Genomic DNA, 9,195 nt, shown 5'->3' with positions numbered 1-9,195 from the left:
CTGCCACAGGCAGGTCCACCAACCTCCGCATTTAATACCAGCCCAGGCTGCCAACCTGGTCTTGAACACCTCTGGGGATGGACGGGGCATCCACAGCCTCTCTGGGCAGCTGTTCCAGCACCTCACCACTCTCATAGTAAAGAACTTCCCCCTGACATCCAACCTAAATCTTCCCTCCTTCAACTTCAACCATTTCCCCTTGTCCTGCTGTTATCTACCCTTTCAAAGAGTTGATTCCCCTCCTGTTTGTAGGCTCCCTTTAGGTACTGAAAGGTTGCAATGAGGTCACCCCGCAGCCTTCTCTATTCCAGGCTGAACAAGCCCAGCTCCCTCAGCCTGTCTTCATAGGGGAGGTGCTTCAGTCCCCTGATCATCTCTGTGACTCCTCTGGACCCTCTCCAACAGCTCTCTATCTTTCTTTATTGGGGGCTCCAGACCTGGACACAGTACTGCAGATGGGGCCTCACAAGAGCAGAGTAGAGAGGGACAACCACCTCCCTGTCCCTGCTGGCCACCTCTTTTCTGATGGAGCCCAGGATACCATTTGCTTTCCAAGCTGATTTTTGTGTAAACAGAAAAATCTTGAGTCCCTCTTAGGGATCCTCATTTGTCTAGTGAAAGCATCCTATGTGTTGAATAGTTAACATAGTTAATATGACTGAATTTAGGCAGGAATATTAATGGTTTATAATTTGAGCATAACTCACCTGAATACCCTGATCCTAATGGAGAGATGCTACAAACTGCAGCATAGAAGTGATTCTCTAGAGGGAATTGCCCAGAATATTTTCATGGGAATAATACAAGTGGATTTGTAGTCTCAAAGTTTAAATTTGCTTCTATTTTCCTGGGCAGGTAAATAATAACTTAAGAGCTTACAGTTTTCTGCAGAATTAAGTTATTAAATAAAATCAATTGGGATACATAAAAATGTTAGATTAAAAAACAAATCTTTTTTACCTCGTTTTTAAATAACAGTTTAAAAATGAAATTACTTCATAGACTTAAAAATGAAACTGTTCAAATGTTTTCAAAAACATTTGAAATCGACATAAACATTGAGAATTGTTACCTTCACCCCCTAAAAGGTTTACTCTAAGCAAGTAATCTATTTGGGAAGTTCAGCTTTGAGTAAGTCACTTTTCTGCCCTCCATGGGAACTGTTTGAACCTTTTTCCCTTAGTTTTAGAGCACATTCACTGGGTTGAAGTGCTTTACGCTGACCTAATCTACTCAAAGGGTTTGGAAGAGAAGGAAGAGTCTGTATACTGTTGACAAGGTTGTGATAGATGGCCTGATTCAAAAATTATACTGTGGCTAATGTGGGAAGAACTGAGAAAGAGGATGAATTGAAAATGTAGAGATTGCCTGTTAGGATGCAATGGTTCTTCAGAAAGTAGTTTCAGAACAGAGATGTCTGTTTTTCCTTTTGGTTAAGTTATTGTTTTGTTGTTTGCTTCCATGATGGAAAATAACTGTTTATAAGAACATCTTTTTTTCTTCCTCGTTTCCAAGACCTTTTCTTTTTCAGTTTTTACAGAAGTTTTAGATCGCAAAGTGTAAGGCTTCATACTAAATGAGCAGGGCTCAAGTTATGCACGTTACATTAGTTTTAAATAAATTGGCCTGTGGATGTGCGGTGTGCAGATAAACATGTTTTGTCTGCCTACCTTGTTCCTCTGGCTAATGCACCACTATCTCTGATTACTTGAATTGACTGGTCTGCTGGAAAGCACTGAAGAAGCTATACAAATATTGCTTCAATTTTGTTAGTTTTACATGTTGGTTTAATTAGCAAATTGAAAACAGTGACTTGAGTCCTGTTCTGAACATTTCTTCAGTTGTAGTTTTAACCACCATAAGCAGAAGTTTGTTCAGCCAGATTTCATTGTGGATCTCCCCTTAAGTTTTCCCCCTAAAGGATGAGTCTCCCCCGTTCTTCACATCCCACAGAATGTACCCAGTCAGCTGTTTCTGGTCATTATACAAATTACTGTCATCTTCAACAAAATCCAATTAATTAACCCTTGGGAGAGTTCATATGAACTTTACAAAGGTGGGAGTCTTTGTCAGATTCAGTATCTTTTCAGCTTTTTTTCAAGAGAGATTCCAGACACTCTTTTCCACAGTTAACACACTGTGGACTTGACATCCTTTGTACTTGATCAGCTTTCACAGTTGTATTAGTCTTTTGGCCTCACTAGCACTTGTCTTTATTTCTGTCTCTTATGGTATTTAGTAAAGGAGCCCAATCCTACTTTATACTTTTGATAAGAAAAATGATTATTTACTCCATTTGATGGGATGTCCCATCCCTGGAGACATTCAAGGTCAGGCTGGACCTGATCTAGCAACCTGAGCAAGCTGATCTAGCTGTGGTGTCCCTGTTCATTGCAGAGGAGTTGGACTAGACGACCTTTAAAGATCCCTTTCAACTCTAAGGATTCTATGATTCTATTTAAACCATCATCTTGTGTTCATGATCTCATTTTTATTATTAGAGTAATGAAAGTTAAAGGTACCCCAATGAAGCTGTGACTTTTATCTATGACCAGGAAGACTTGATGTATGCTACAGTGTGGATCCATGTTTATGCCTTGGTAAATCAGCCTGTAGTTTTGTGTACTTTTTTCTTTTCTTTTCTATGGATCAAAATTTCACATGTATAACTGATGGTTATACAATATTTGACAGCAAATCCGTATGGAGTTACTGTAGCACTCTTTTACCTGATGCTATCACATACTTAAATCTGAATTTTTTGGTCTATTTTATTCCAAACTCTTTTCACTTACCACACCTATGATATTTCCCATGAGTGTTTTTCATGTTTGTTGAATTATTTCTTCATTTAATATTTTGTGTACTTTTTTTTCTACTTGAGACAGGTTAAGAGCAAATAACGTGCTAAAGTAAAAGACGCACAGAATGTTTTTTTATCCCTGGTCTTCTCTGCAGGCATGGCTGTAATGTTGATGAGGTAAAACACTAGCTTTCTATCTACAGCCCTCTTGCTTCTTATTGGTTTGGGGCATCTGGTTTCAAGGTTGGTCTGAAATTTGATCTTTCTGAAATTCTCTCAATGTGTTTCAGCAACATATGTCATTAATGAAGGGAGTTGGGTAACCCGTCTCTCTGTTGTTTGTAATTCAGGCTATGACAGGCAGCAGGAAAGCAGGGAAGCTTCAGCCAGCTCCTATTAGGAAAACATGCACAAGGCACAGGCTATAGCATAAACAGAGATATGTCAGGCTCCTCCCTAAAAGAAAACTGAAAGAGTGCACTTGGCAAGGATGCTTTGATTTTTGGTTGAACAAGAAACCTGTTGAATGAAACAAGCTCATTTTGACATTGGTATGGCTAACATCAAGGAATAAAGGGACATTTCTAATGGAGAGAAAGATAAACTAGAAAAGGATGGTCTGCGGATTGTAGGTGCAGGAGTCACATCTGTGCAAAATAATAACCTCCTAAACTTAGAGTTTCCAGAACTGCATAAGCATACTGTTGTCTGAAACAAACATTGAAAACGTAAATGCAAGTCTTTTGTCAGCAATTAGGTATGTCCTTATGACATTTCAAGTAGCAATGCTGTCTGGGAAGATTCTTCTGAAGGAAACTGTCATTCCACAACATGTCCTTGCATGAAGAGTGGCACAGAACTGATTCTGGAATTGAGTAACTTCTTCACAGCAAGAAGAATGCTTGCGAAAGAGGTAATACCTTTAAACAAGCAATATTTTTGTTTCTGTTGAATTCTCAATCTATGACATCAGAATGTTTGAGTCTCTAACAACTGCCATGATATGTATCGTATCTTATATATTGATATATACTTATTTATATATATATATGTATATGTACGCATAAAACCCACATCTTGTAGATTTAAAGCATGCAGAAATCCAAATAACTTGTCTAAGATCACACACATTCCTTGTTTTCTTATGATAGCAAGTATCAGAGCCAAGATTATTCCCAAACCTCCTAACTTCCCCTCTCTAAGAGCATTTTATCAGAAACATTTTTTGCAGGATAAAGGGATGGAGAAGAGAAATATGTGCAGGACATCTGTAAATTAAATTGTTAGATCAGACCCATCTTTATGTAATTCTTGCTGTTTGATGATGATGGACTACTTTACAAGGAAATATTTTTATTCATACGCATGTTATAGATCAATAAACTGAAATATGAAATAATTTGATGAGGCTCATACAACAGATTCGTTTTCAGGGCTGACAAAAGGAACCAAGTCTCCCAACCCTCTTAAAACAGGAATGGCTTATTAAATGAGCTGGCATACTTTGTAACAATGCACAGTGCAGCACAGGGAATAACGTTCTTTCCATTAGAAATGCTTCAAAGATGCCCATTTTGTAGAAGAATGAAAAGGAATACTGGAATCAAAGCATTCCCTGAGGTATAAGATCAACTGCTTGAACTGACCAGCTACACCAAAAAAACAAAACAAACAAACAAGCAAAAAACTGGAAAAGAATAGCAATAATATGTCATAAAGTGGAAGGACGACAATAGTTTCTGAGGAGAATGAGATTGAAATATTTATGGAGAAATACAGAGCTGAGAAAAAGCTGCTAAAAAGTCATGTTAGAAACACCAGGCTGGACAAGCTATGAAGGTAGTAAGGAAATAAAATCAAACTGGAAGAGCACTTGATTTTCTCCTAAATGGACCAATTAGCCCCCCTCTTTTGTTTTTTTTTACATTGTTGGCCATCATTATAAAGGTAGGCTTACTAGAGTTATGCATTTTGTGAGCATACACTGCTTCAAGTGAGGTGTCTGTTACTTTTGACTTCACAAACAAAGCAATGTGAGGAAAAGATGAACCAAACTTGGAAGATAGCCCAAGACAGCTGCTTGATGGGTTTTTCGTAAAGGAATAAAATCTTGAATTATACTATACTTTGCTCCACTGACCAAAATAATTTCACATGCAGTATGATAAACATAAGGAATAAGTTACTGAGAAGGAATGTTGAAGAGAAAAATATTAATAATTTTAAGAGGAAACCTCAGTACGTGTCAGGAGAAATCAAGCACTGAATGGCAGAGAAAAAACAAGGGAAGGCAGGATTTTGACCAACCAAGAGGGAACAGGTTGTCAAATGTTATTAGTATGTTAGGGGACACTTTTCTGTTGTAAGAATGTCATCAATTCTTAAATAATGATCTTCTGGTATTCTTGTTTTGGAAAATTTGTTACTTACAAAAAAATCTTTTTGTGCATCTGGACTGTTTGCATTTTGTTGCTAAATTGCCTTCCAAAGCACAGTGTCTGTCAGTTGATTCATATGAAGATTTGTTTGTGTATTCTGAAGTAGCTACTGTATGTGAAGCTGACAAAATAATTCCAGAATGACTCTGATGCTAGAAGAAAATGCTACTTTGATAGCTGTTGGCATTCTCAAATCCTCTTTTACTGCTCTTGTGCTCTCAGTAGATAAAATCTGAATCTTCTCTTCGGCCTTATTGTAATGACATCCATCAGAAGTAGAAACCAACTACAAAATTTTGTTTTTTAATATGTATGGAACAGGAAGAGATTGGTGTTTATTTGCAGCAAGTAGCATTCTAGGTGCTTACTAACATGGACTCTTTTTTCCTTGAAGTTATTTTGATAGTGACTATGCAAAATGAAAATTTTGGGAGAACTGGTTTTAACTGCAGGCTGTTTTACTCCATATTTACATGATGTAACAGAGAAAATAATTTAGTTGATAATAGTGGTAACTCCATCTTGGTAGCTACAGACTTATCAGTCTCACTTCGGTGCCAGGGAAGGAACCCTACAGGCTTGGGGAAGAGTGACTGGAAAGCTGCCTGATAGAAAGGAACCTTGGTGTACTGATGGGCAGTCAGCTGAATATGAGCCAGCAGTGTGCCCAGGTGACCAAGAAGGCCAATGGCATCCTGGCTTGTATCAGGAATGGCGTGGTGAGCAAGACTAGAGAAGTCATCCTGCCCCTGTACTCGGCACTGCTGAGGCCTCACCTCAAGTCCTGTGTTGAGTTTTGGGCACATCAGTCCAGAAAGGACATGGAGGTTCTGGAGCAGATCCAAAGAAGGGCAACAAGGCTTGTGAAGGGCTTGGACAATGTGCCCTACGAGGAGAGACTGAAGGAAGTGGGGCTGTTTAGTCTGGGGTCTGAGGGCAGACCTTATTGGGGTAAGTTTAGGTTGGATATCAGGAAACACTTCTTTACAGAAAGGGTTGTTAAGCACTGGAATAGGCTCCCCTGGGAGGTGGTTGAGTCACCATCCCTGAATGTGTTTAAAAACTGTTTGGATGTGGTGCTCAGGGACATGATTTAGCAGAGGGTTGTTAATTAGGGTAGGATGGTTAGGTCATGGTTGGACTCGATGATCTTTAAGGTCTTTTCCGACCGGAGTGATTGTGTGATACAACTATACTTGTGTATATCTATATATGAATGCAGATAACAAGTGAGGCACAAGAAATTGTTCAGCACTGCCCAACAGATGCTGAACTAGCTCCCTGACCAGCAGAAGAGAGAGAGGATCAATTCCCATCCCCTTCAAAACTCCTTCCATTTGATGTCATATGGTAGGGAATATCCCTTTGGCTAGTTTAAGTCAATTGTCCTACTTCTGTTCCCTCCCAGCTTCTTGGGCTCTTTGCTGCATATGGCCTTGGCTCTGTACAGCACTGCTTAGCAGCAACTATAAACATCAGTGTGTTCTCAACCTTCCCCTAAAGACAGAAACGTATCATCCAACCAGTCACTCTAAAGATAACAATTCCATCCCAGCTGAAACTAAGGCATCCACGCATAAAGATGCATAACTGAGAGCAAAAATTTTAGTATTTTTGAATCCTGATTTGTTGTCCCAAAACAGAAAGTTTGTCATACTTGGGATAGAATTGGCTGCATCTCAGCAAATTAGAAACATTTTCTATGTTGGTTTCTACTGTCAAAATCATCCTCCTGTCTGCTCAGAAGTCTGCCATGTCATAACCATTATCAGAATAATGGAAGCTGGAGGTGGCAGGAATGAAAATCTTTCATCTAGAAAAACAATGAAGAAATTGTTAGCATTTCACAAGGGAAGTTTTGTTTGTTTCCTCTAAAAAAAAAAATGTTAGTAAGCATGTAATTGACATGATTTCATATGGGAAACGTATGTATTTGTGCTGTGGGGTGTTTCGTCAAATTTTGAAGGCCAGTTTCTAATATTAAAGTATGAAACAGCAAAGTTGTAGTCCTGCTTGAAGTGTGAATCTCAGTGCCCTCATAACTGTGGTGTCACTACTGAAACACCCATTACATTTATATAATGTACATTTCAGATGTGTATCTGGCACTGCATTCCCCTCAGTCTTCCTTGCATAAGATTTGATCTAAGAAGTAGAAAATGATTCAAACTGCATCTGTGGATGCATGCTCTTTTACTATCAGCTAATATTAGATTAGTCTTCAGTACAAGCTAATGGATCAAGGAATTCACTACCAACTTTGGCATCAGTCTTAGAGCTGCCCTTTCAGTCGTTTTCACTGCTACACAGACAGGCAAATGCATGTTCAAGATTTAGTGAATGAAGTCTGGAAATGCCTCAGCTTAGCTCCTTTGTAGAATTGCTTGGGTGGAGCCTTGTAACTTCAAGAGAATGTCTGAAACTTAAATCTTTTACCGAAGAAGTAATTGCTTCCTAGTGAAATGTTTTCCATGTTGTGTATAAAATAGCAAAACTTTTAAGTATCCGGAATGGCATAACAGAGTTGGTCTCAAGGTCAGATAAAACCTCTCTGAAAGATAGGAGTCTAGACAGGAATCTGCTCAATTCTTCTGCACCCTGTTCTCCCCATCTTCCCCAAGATATTCTGTTAAATGTGAGGGCTCTCTTCTCCATTTTTATATATTTTCTGATGAAGAGTTTGGACTGACACTGACTGAAGAAAACCATCATGCTCAGGGCCATCCAAATGGCAATACCCAGGACAAAACTAGGAGTTTGTATAATTGTGTGCTGATACTCAGATATCTGTGACGAGCTATAGCCATATACTAAATGAAAGGCTCTCATTTAAGCAGCACTCATCACTGCAATTAATAGTCCATCAGAATAGCATAATATGAGCATAAGAATAAAATAAATAGCAAAAGATGTGGGCATTCTGATTGGCCAGAAATGAGCAACTGCTGCTCAGCAGGAATTTGCTTACAGTGCAATTACTGAGAAATGGCCCAACATTAAGTGTGCAAATCAAATTTTCCCAGCAGATCAGAGTACGAAGGGAATGGATGTTAGAAAAAAATAGGGGTCAACTTGATGTGCTTTTCAGCAATCAGGTTAAGACAAATCTTTCAGTATAATTATATATAATGTGCTTTGGCTAGAAGAATTTAATTAATTGAATATAGATTGCAAGAGAAAATAAGTGTGCTGTTCAACTTGAGCAATCTGATGGAAAGTGATAGCATGATATCATTAGGAAACTCAACAAGCTAATCTACATCCATGTGTTGAGATAAGCAGAAGTCTGAACATCTGTTTCCCACTACTGAATTCACAAAAGGGGCTTCCCTGCATAGGGAATAAATGAATAAACAACATTTGGGGAATGTAATCTCTGACACTGAACACAACGCTCAAATGTCATGAAAATGAAATAAGGTGAGAATGAAATAATGACTGAACTAAAGGTGTTCTAGGAGTTAGCTGGGATTCAGCTTGGCAAAGGAAACCCAGCCATGTGAGAGCAAGCAAAAACCTCTATCCATCACTCTTCTAAAAATGTAACATAAGAAAGATTAATTCAGGAGTAGCACGTAGAATTTATGCAAAGTGGGCTGCAAGGTGGCATGAAATGGTTGTGGAGACATACGGAATGAAGCACATCCCAAGATGCGAAGTTGAAATGATATTCCTATAGTCAGAGGAAAAAAAAAGAAGGATCAATAAGTGATGATCAGACAGATGTCCTCAAGTGCCCAGAAGTCCCAGCAACAACTATTTGAATCAAAGAAAATGAATTAAAGCTTAGATATGATTTTTTCCTTTCTCTTCTCCAGTCTTGGAAAGAGAGCAGCAATAATGAAAGAGAAATGGACCTAAGCACTAACTTGCTGCCAAGAACTGTAACCCAATATCGCAGCATTTCAAGGGTAAATCAGTGTCAACTGCATTTGCCTCCAGAAAAAAAAAAAA

General features: G+C 38.6%; 1 protein-coding gene across 1 annotated transcript in view; it reads left to right on the top strand.

Moving 5' to 3' along the window:
- Positions 1-9,195, top strand: part of GAS2 (growth arrest specific 2) — a 101,475-nt gene that overhangs the window by 9,350 nt on the left and 82,930 nt on the right. The window lies entirely within an intron of this gene.

Source organism: Meleagris gallopavo, chromosome 5 (assembly GCF_000146605.3).
Source record: "Meleagris gallopavo isolate NT-WF06-2002-E0010 breed Aviagen turkey brand Nicholas breeding stock chromosome 5, Turkey_5.1, whole genome shotgun sequence".
Classification (NCBI taxonomy): Eukaryota; Metazoa; Chordata; class Aves; order Galliformes; family Phasianidae; genus Meleagris; species Meleagris gallopavo.
Note: the sequence above shows the minus strand (reverse complement) of the source record. Positions and strands in the feature narration are given on the sequence as shown.